Here is a 9,419-nt window from a genome sequence, read left to right as displayed (position 1 = left end):
TCTGTAATTTTTGCCCTTGTAATTTGAAAAGGAGAACAAAGGTATTGCAATCGGCACCCTGAACTCTTCTTTCATCTCACTTGACTCATTTCTATTGACTGTCCTAGGAAGGAAAGACAAGACAAGCAAAGTGGAAGAGGACTTAGAAAATAAATATGGAGGAGAGGGGGGAAATGGTCCAAATATATGCTGATGCTGTAAAAATTCCTGTGATGGAGACCATTTGGGACATAGTTTCTGTCCACTCAGAAGTGAAGAAATAGAATGACATCTCCTGGAGATAGGCACCTGAGATTCTGTGATTTATAAGAAATACATATTTTGTCATTCATCCCCAATTCTTGGTAAGTGCTGAGAGTAAAAAAAGGTACTTTTCCTTATGTGAATGGAGTGACTTTTGAAAGCATCTAAGGATAGGTTGCCAGGAGACCGAGCCCCATGATTAGAGGGTTGGAACATTCAGTCTTGCCTCATCTGCTTCTACTCCACAACCCCACAACCTCCAGGATAGAGAAAGGAACTTGAGGTTGAATCAATTGTCAATTGCAAGTGATTTAATCAAACATGATTATGCAATGAAGTAGCCTTAACAAACAAAGAGGACAGAGTTTGGAGAGCTTCTGGGCTGGTGAACCCGTGGAGGTGCTGGGAGAGTAGGGAGGCTAGGGAGGGCATGGAAACTCCGCATCCCTTCCCACATAATTGCCCTATAATGCATCTGGTCTATCTGGCTGTTCCTGATATATATATCCTTTTACAATAAGCCAGTGACCTAGTAAGTCACACTTTTCTCTAAGTTCTGGGAGCTGCTCTAGCAAATTAATGGAATGCAAGGAGGAGGTTGTGAGAACCTCTGGTTCACAGCCAGTTGGTCAGAAGTACAGGTAACAACCTGGACTTGCGATTGGCATTCTGAGTTGGAAAAGGTCATCGGGACCTCCCACCTGTAGCCAGTTCATCAGAAACACAGAAAGGCAAAAATATAGGCCTAAAAGTCTTGTAGGCCTGAATTTTGATCCAGTTCTGCTATTTTCAAGGTCTGTGTGACCACGGGCAAATAGCTCAAGTGCCTGCCTTCTGGGTCTGAGTTTGGCTGCCTGAGAATGGGAGTTCCCACCCACTTCTGTCTCCAACCCCTCAAACTGTGTTCATAACTGAAAAATATTTAAACCAAATGGCCAAGCGGAATTGAGCTTTTAGAGAGAGTCTTCCTTCAGACAGCTGACAAATCAGCTTTCTATGGTTTCTGTTAGCCAGATGCTATACTCAGTAGCATGGTAAGGCCCTTGGATCTCAACAAATATTTTTCATTTTCCAAAGTCCTCTGAGATAACTGAGCTCCTGTCTGTCTTTCATGCCTTTAGGGTCACCAAATGCCTAAAAAGGGCCCAAAAAGGACAAAAGTGCTCACACATGTTGAAAAATCAAGATCAAGATGCTCCAAACACTAACAAATTCTCTGAAATCCAAAACCCTCCACGGCTACAATGGAGCCCAAGTATCTACTCCAGGCACCAGAACTCACAGTACATACAGCTGACAGACTATTTTTGTCAATCTGTTTTCCTTAAGTCCTGAATGTCTTGGATTCAATATTGGAGGTTTCCTTTGTTCCCTTGTAAAAGACATTGCCTGACAAGCACAAAGAGAAGTACAGTGAGTGACATGTTTTTGTAGAACATATCCCCACAGCTTTCTTATGAAGCTTGAAGCACTAGGTTTTGAATATATATTTTAAATAAATAGAAAAGTAATGATGGGCTCCCAACAATTGTAAAATTAAAGGTTCTAACGTTATCCTAACAGATAGCATCCAGCTTTGTGCTCTCATGTTCCACTCGGCAACAGTCTTCATTACACAGAGATATTCTTCATGATGTGATCTTCATAATAGGGATTAAGGAAAGGATATAAATGTAGTAATTTGGCAGATCGTATTGTTGGAATGTGCTCATTTACTTCTAACTTACAGCATGACGCTGTTGCTTAAAAAATGTTTTCCTGCTGTTTTTTTAGCAGCAGGGAGAATACAACACATTATTGTTAAGGTTGTTGATTCTAACTAGCTTTCATTAGGTACAAAAACCCATAAAGAATCAATAAATACTTTGTGTTTTTCTAAAGAGCATTCAAGGGTGGGTACTATTAATGTGTTCATTGTGTCTAAACAGTATTAGCCCAAGAGAAATAATGAGGAAAAACATGAATAGGAAATGGAAACTGCTCTCTGTTAGCAATGCTTTCCATGCAATAAAGCATTGCAAGTGAATAACTTGCTTACTACTTACAGGCTGGCACAATATTTAAAAAATTCCCTTACAGAACTGGCCATCCATGTTTAATGGGATTTTCTGCACAAATATTATACAGTCCCTGATGGAGCTATTAGTTGTTCATGGAACTGTCCATCCTGATCCCATTCCTCTAAGCTAGCCTTACCCATCCCCACACCACAAGGCAAGTAGCCAATTAAAAATGAAGAAAGAAGCTGTGGCTTCCTCAACTTTATCTCAAAATAGCCTATTGACCCTGCAGGGCCTATTCCAATGCACTGAACATGTTAGGTGCTCACTAAATGCTTCATGTTTAGAAAGGAAATCTGGCTAATAACTGCAGTTTATTTTCTCAAAATTGCTTGCTTGTACTAAAGCTAGATTCTAAAGAACACTGTCTGTGTAAACTGGGCTGAGACAATCAACTCATTGCTTCTTATTGTAATCATTTTTATGGTTCCAGATCCTTTTAAGAAATTGATTAAAGTAATGAACTCCCTTCCAAGAAAAATTCACATGTACAGTCCTGGCTGGTGTGGCTCAGTTGGCTGGGTGTCATCCCATGCACTGAAGGGCGGCTGGTCATTTCCTGGTCGGGGCATGTGCCCAGGTTTCAGGCTTGATCCCTGGTGGAGGAAAAGTAAGAGGCAGCCTAGCTGTGTTTAACTCTCACATCAATGTTTCTCTGTGTGTGTGTGTCCCTCTCCATTCCTCTCTCTCTAAAAATAAATTTAAAAATTCTTTAAAAAAATGCACATGGCCCTAGTTGGTTTGGCTCAAGAGTTAGAACGTTGGCTTGTGGACCAAAGGGCCCCTGGTTTGATTCCTGTCAAGGGCACATACCTAGGTTGCAGGTTTGATCCCCAGCCCAGGTCGGGGTTGTGTGAGAACCAACCAATTGATGTGTTTCTCTCACATCAATGTTTTTCTCTTTATCTCTCCCTCCTTCCCTCCTTTCTACTCTATCTAAAAATTAATGGAAAAATATCTTTGAGTGAGGATTAACAACAACAAAAAATTCACATACCCACATATACATTTGATTTTACATAGAAGTTTACATGATTCCGTAAACCTTTTAAAGCACATAAACATTTTAAAACCCTTTTAAAGATTTCAGGTTAAGAATTGCTGAATTCTCAAAACAATAAAATAGTCATGGAAATGCTGCTGAATACATGATATCAATTTTATTTGAGCAAACAATGACAAAATTCTTTGTAGTGTTATACAGTTCAATTTTTAAGAACAATCATTATATGCATATTATGAGACGCTGCATTTGGGGGTGAGCATTTGTTTCTCAAAAGAATTTTTTCAATCTACCAAAGAAAGTAAGCATCTTGCAGCTAAGGGGTCCATGTTTTTGAATCCACAGTCCCTGCCTACTAGTTGGTAAGTATTTGTTATGTGTGTTGGACAAATACGTGGTTCTCTTGCAATGTCTGTAAATAGCTATGCTTCATTTAAGTGGTTGTATTTAGGTCATTAGATGCTTGCATGGAAGTGCAAAAAGTCTCTGTCAATTGAAGATTACTCAGAAAAGAAGATAAAGTGTATCTCAAATTGTAATGTGAGTCAATGGGAAAAGTGATTTACTTTACAAAAATGAAATTTACACAAAACTAGTGCATAAATCAAGATCTCCTCTCTCTCATGAATAATTTGAGTCACCTAGTATAATTTATAGCCTTTGTCATGAAACCAATTTGAAACCCTATTCCAATTTTAGTACATCTTCTGTTGAAGCTAGCACAAATGCTGCTGCAGAAAACTTGTCTGAATTGCATACATTTTTTTCTGGAGTCAGGGATGTGAGCTCTTCAAACACCAGGCATTTTTTGTTTTGTTTTGCTTTTTAGCTCTTTGCTGAGACAATTTTCGAAATTTGCTACATCACTGTCACAGAGAATTCTCTTTATGTGAAGGTTATACATAGCATATTGAGGGGAGTTGTTTCTCTCTTCTTCTGGAAATAGAAAATTCCAGCTTCCTGATGGAGGGGAAATATTTATGAGAAAGGATTTTTCTTATTCTAAGTAGGAATACCTTATTAATGGCACAATCTCTTTCACCAATAAGCCTCTCAGCTTCAAGGTGTCAAACTGATTATCCAGGAATTTAGCTTCCTCCATATATTAATTAATAGCCATGTCTGCTAACATAAAATGCCACCGATGGGGTGATTTAAACAAGAGGAATTTATTTTCTCACAGTTCTGGAGGCTGGAAGTCCAAGTTCAAGGTGTCAGTAAACCTGATTTCTCCTGAGGCCTCTCTCTTTGGCTTGCAGATGACCATCTTGCTGACTCTTCACATGGTTGTCCCTATGTACAGGCACCCCCAGTGCCTCTTCCCCTTCTTATAAGAACATCAATCCTATTGGATGAGGGCCCCACCCTAATAGCCTAATTTAACTCAACCACTTCTTTAAAGACTACGTCTCCAAATACTGTTACATTCTGAACAACTGGGGAGTGGGACTTCAATATATGCATTTGGAGAGGGGAACACAATTCGGCCCATGACAATGTGGAATTTAGAGCTGGCCTTCTCGTTACACTGTTCTTCCGGATTCCGGGACCCATGGTGTTTCTGAAGCTATTACATAATTACTTCTGCTTACTGTTGTAATGCTGCCAAGGCAACCAGAGGCCAGGAGGAGAATTCTATGTAGAATTCTAAGTGACTTACTTGTTCTACTTGACTCTCTGTGTGTGTGTGTGTGTGTGTGTGTGTGTGTGTGTGTGTGCTGTTGTGTGTGTGTGTGTGTGTGCTGTTGATAAATAAAATAAACCTTCTTTCCATTATCTGAATTTAAGTATCAATAAATCAGTGTCAATAATCTCACTTACATTTGTGTAGAACTCTACACTAAGAGGAAGAAAATCCAACAAAAGACTGAACAGGGGAACCATACCAGAGGCAAGAACACTGTGAGAGAATGATCTGACAGGAACAAAGGAGATTTGAATGTGGCATAGGTGCTTTTAGAAATGTTGACTAGTCAACAGTCACCGAGTTTGGAAATTAAGAAATCACTGATAATCTTAAGAACAGTGTCAGTGGAGTGGACTGAAAGTATGGAAGCCAAACACAATTGGTTGAGAATTTAATAAGAAGTAGTTAATCAGATAGTGAACATTAGAAAGTATCTTCAAGATACATAGAAAAACAAGATAGCAAGTAGTGTGCAGCATGGTCGAGGGAAAATGGAGTGCCAGCAAATGATTTTGGAAGGATGGGTGAACATGGTCATAGGCTTAAGACAAGAAAGAAGTATAAAGAAATTAACTGAGAATTAGATTAAGAGAGAATATAACAAATGAAGCAAGGTTTGGGGAGAAGGAAGGGCATCTAAGGGATAATACACAGCCAAGAACATACTGGGGAGTTGCATGGAAGACTTAGTAAAGACAGTCCACATCCTTCCTTCATTGGGAGAGAAGAATTGTCAGCATGGCTAAAACGAAAGTTAGCTAAGCCTCTCCAATTTCAGCCTTTCCCATGCAATGCCCATTTGAGGTGACATGTTTCAGATGGAAGGGGAGAAAAGGAGACCTTTGGGAACTACACTCAAATTCTAAGTTCATTTTGCTGAAAAATCAACTAAGAGTCAATTCACCAAATTTATCAGTTTGTTTAAAAATAATTTTTCTCTTGCCCTGGTTGGTTTGGCTCAGCAGTTAGAGCATAGGCCCACGGACCAGAGAGTCCCGGGTTCAGTTCCCACTAAGGGCACATGCCTCGGTTGCAGTTTGTCCCCAGCCTCAGTTGGGGTCGTGTGGGGGCAACCACTCCATGTGTCTCTCTCACATCGATGTTTCTCTCTCTCTTCCTCTCTTTCTTCCTCCCACTCTATCTGAAGATAAATGCAAAAATGTCCTCGGGTGAGGATAAAAATAATAATAATAATAGTTTTCTGCTAAATATCTATAAATGTAGAGCAATTAGTACTGGGTGAGATTTAACAGGTTTTTAAAGTTTTGGGGGAAGATTTGGTTGACTGATTTTCATTTTGTTCTTTATACCACCATTTTAAGGAATATTTGATCTGTCAAAAGTAAAGTATCATGGAATGCTTCATTATGAACATATATAATATTCAAAAACGTAGTTAAATACCAGTAATCAAAAATTTTAGTGTTTTCTATGGGGTTTCAAGTTATACTGATTCTAACATATTTTACTCATTCTTTGCCTTTGCCCATTTTTTTTTCCCTATTTAAGACACCATTGCCAATATATCAAGTGCAACATCCCACTTATTTTGTTACTACAGCAATTAGTAGACAAAATTTAATATGTGAAATAATTGCTCTTCTTATTCTTTCAGTTACTCATTTCCCCCTCAAAAAAGCACAGTATCCCCAAGATTCAAGGAGTCAATGAAACTGTCAGCTATTGAGTAAGACTCATCACAGAGAATTTTCCAATTCTATCTCTAAAAGCTCTGTTGTAACTTTCAAAACACTAGAATAGATAGATAAATAAATAGATAGATAGATAGATAGATAGATAGATAGATAGATAGATATGATATAGGTACAGATATATAGATACAGATATAGATATATATTCAATATCTCTCTATATATATCTATATTCAATATGTCTCCATCACTTACTGCATAGCTATATGCTTTGAGCTCTCTATGACTGCTAGAAGAGGCAAGTTCATGATTTGCTACCAAGGGTATTGGGGACCTAGAGCAGCATTAGCCACAGGTCACGGGGGACCTGTAATTCCAAAGCCAGGATGTGTAATCAGCTCCACAGAACTGGGATGCTAACTCACAGGAGCTCAAAGAAGAACTGAGCAGGAGTGACCACCTGGGGGCTCTTTTAACTAATATATCCTTTGATCTCTCCATCACAATTTTGTATTTAGCATTAATGTAGTTCAAAGTGAAGTCCTAATCACAGGGCCTATATGATAATCCCATATAAGGAGTTTCATTTTCTTTCCCATCTTTGAATGGTTCCGCCTTTCCATTTTCTGCAACTGTCAACAAGCTTGTGTCTTTGGATGCTTTACATTGCAGCATAAGCATTAATTTCTTAAAAGACAAATATGAAATATATGAGTGCCAAGAAACATTTTAAGTGGGCCAAAAGTACACTTCTCGTTAATGGGAAAATAGCAAATTGGATTATATGAGCACATTTATAGAGTTCTTTGGGGATGGAGGAGGGTATCTCCTGATCCATCCATTTTGGCCTGATATTCGGTTGCTGGTATTGGGCCTCATAAGGGGTCTGGTGCACAGCCCAGAGTCAGACTGCTGGGCCACACTCACGAAGTCAGCTGCAAAGTATGTAGATAGGGCAGCTCTCCACAGTGGTTGCAAAGTGAAGCCAGATTTCCCAAGTTTAAGTTCAGATCAGTAATAAGTTCAGATCACTTCTTACCTAATATGTGGCTAGTTATCAAATCTCTGTGTGCCTTTGTTTATAAACATCTATACACACACAAAACACATATGTGTAAATGCATTGAATTCTCACCTAGTTCCATAAATATATATACACACATAGTAATATATATACATATAAATATATATACACATACAAATATACATATTTGGCACATAACACACAGTCAATAAATGTTAGTTGTTTTGTACACATTGGAAAAGACTGTAGATCACAACTCAGGACCACATGCTTTACTGCGCAAATTCTTCCTTTCTGGCTTTTTCACAAGGCATGACTAAAAAATTGAACTTAAGTTACATGCTATGACTTCTCTGCTATAGAATGTATTCATTCATGCAAGAAATCTTTATGGAATGCACACCATATCTCATGTTTTGTGCTGAACACATAATAAAAAAGGGTGAAAAATAAAACCGGTGTGGTCCCTACCCTCAAGGAGTTTATAGTCTAGTAGGGAGGCCCTCAGACTATAAATAAAGAACACTTACAATGCATGTGATGAATGACAGGAAGAAAAAGAACAGATGCAAAGCATATGTAAAGTGCAAAGCTTCCATCGGTTCAAACCCGTGCTAGTGATTGGTGGCAACCGGAACTGCTGCTAGGCAAGAGCAGAAGTATTTTATGCAGTAAAGGACACCCTCCTAGAAATTACTCACGCCCAGAGTTATCTCCTTTAATACACCTGTGTCTGTATATGTTGAGGTAGCTGTAGAAGGATTCACCTATCTCTCCAGAGAGACTCAACTACTTAGCAGTGAAATCTTTCCCTAAAAGAAATATCCAGGAGAAAGAAGTGGGTACTATGTCACAGAAGAGAGAGAAAGGAAAAGTAGGAGAGAGTAGAAAAATACTCCCCCTGCCTCCTTTCCATGTTTAGTCTTCTCTGTCCTGGAGCCACAATCTGCACTATGTTTTCATCCTCACAGAGAGCTAGGAGAGTTGAAAACTGCACTCCAAAGAGGCCTGGGTTTCTCTGTGCCATTAAAGTCCCTAAGTATGAGTTCTGCAGAACTACCATGTCAATGGATGCATCGATCCCCTGGACATAGTTGTGACGAGCCTCTCCAGGCCCGAAGGTAAAACAGATGTGCATTAGTGGTGTAGGTAACCAGCTGTCTTGGTTTGCTTGGACTGAGAGTTGTCCCGGGATATGAGACTTTCAATGCTAAAACTAGAATATTCCTGAAGTAACCAAGACAGCTGTCCATCCTAATAGCAGAAAAGTCTCAAAAAGGCAGATACCTATTTTACATTCCAGGGTATCCTCAGTGTAGGAGCCCTAGTATTGGAGTGTGGTGGTTAAATATGGGGGGCTCTGGGGTCAGTCAATATGTGTTCAAATTCAGCTTCCTCTTACGAGCTGTGTACCCACACACATTTTACCCTTCCTCTGAGAGTCTCAATTTGCTCACTTTCAAAACAGTGATGTATTTCATAGGTTGCTGCAAGGATTAAATGGAAAAATTGGTGCAAAGCTTTCCACACATGCCCTGGCACAATGTCAGCACACTGTGTGTGTGTGTTATCAACTTTAGTAAACCCTCAACAAATAATTGTTGAATGAATAAATAATTGCATGTATTTTTTATGCTTCTATCATGTTTCTGACAGTTACAAATGGTTTTTCCTCTGGATGTAGGGAGGTACAGAATAATCACACCCTATTGCCCACCATCCCTATCCCAGACAACCAACCCCAAACCAC

The sequence above is a fragment of the Molossus molossus genome, unplaced genomic scaffold (assembly GCF_014108415.1).
Source record: "Molossus molossus isolate mMolMol1 unplaced genomic scaffold, mMolMol1.p scaffold_m16_p_17, whole genome shotgun sequence".
NCBI lineage: Eukaryota > Metazoa > Chordata > Mammalia > Chiroptera > Molossidae > Molossus > Molossus molossus.
Note: the sequence above shows the minus strand (reverse complement) of the source record.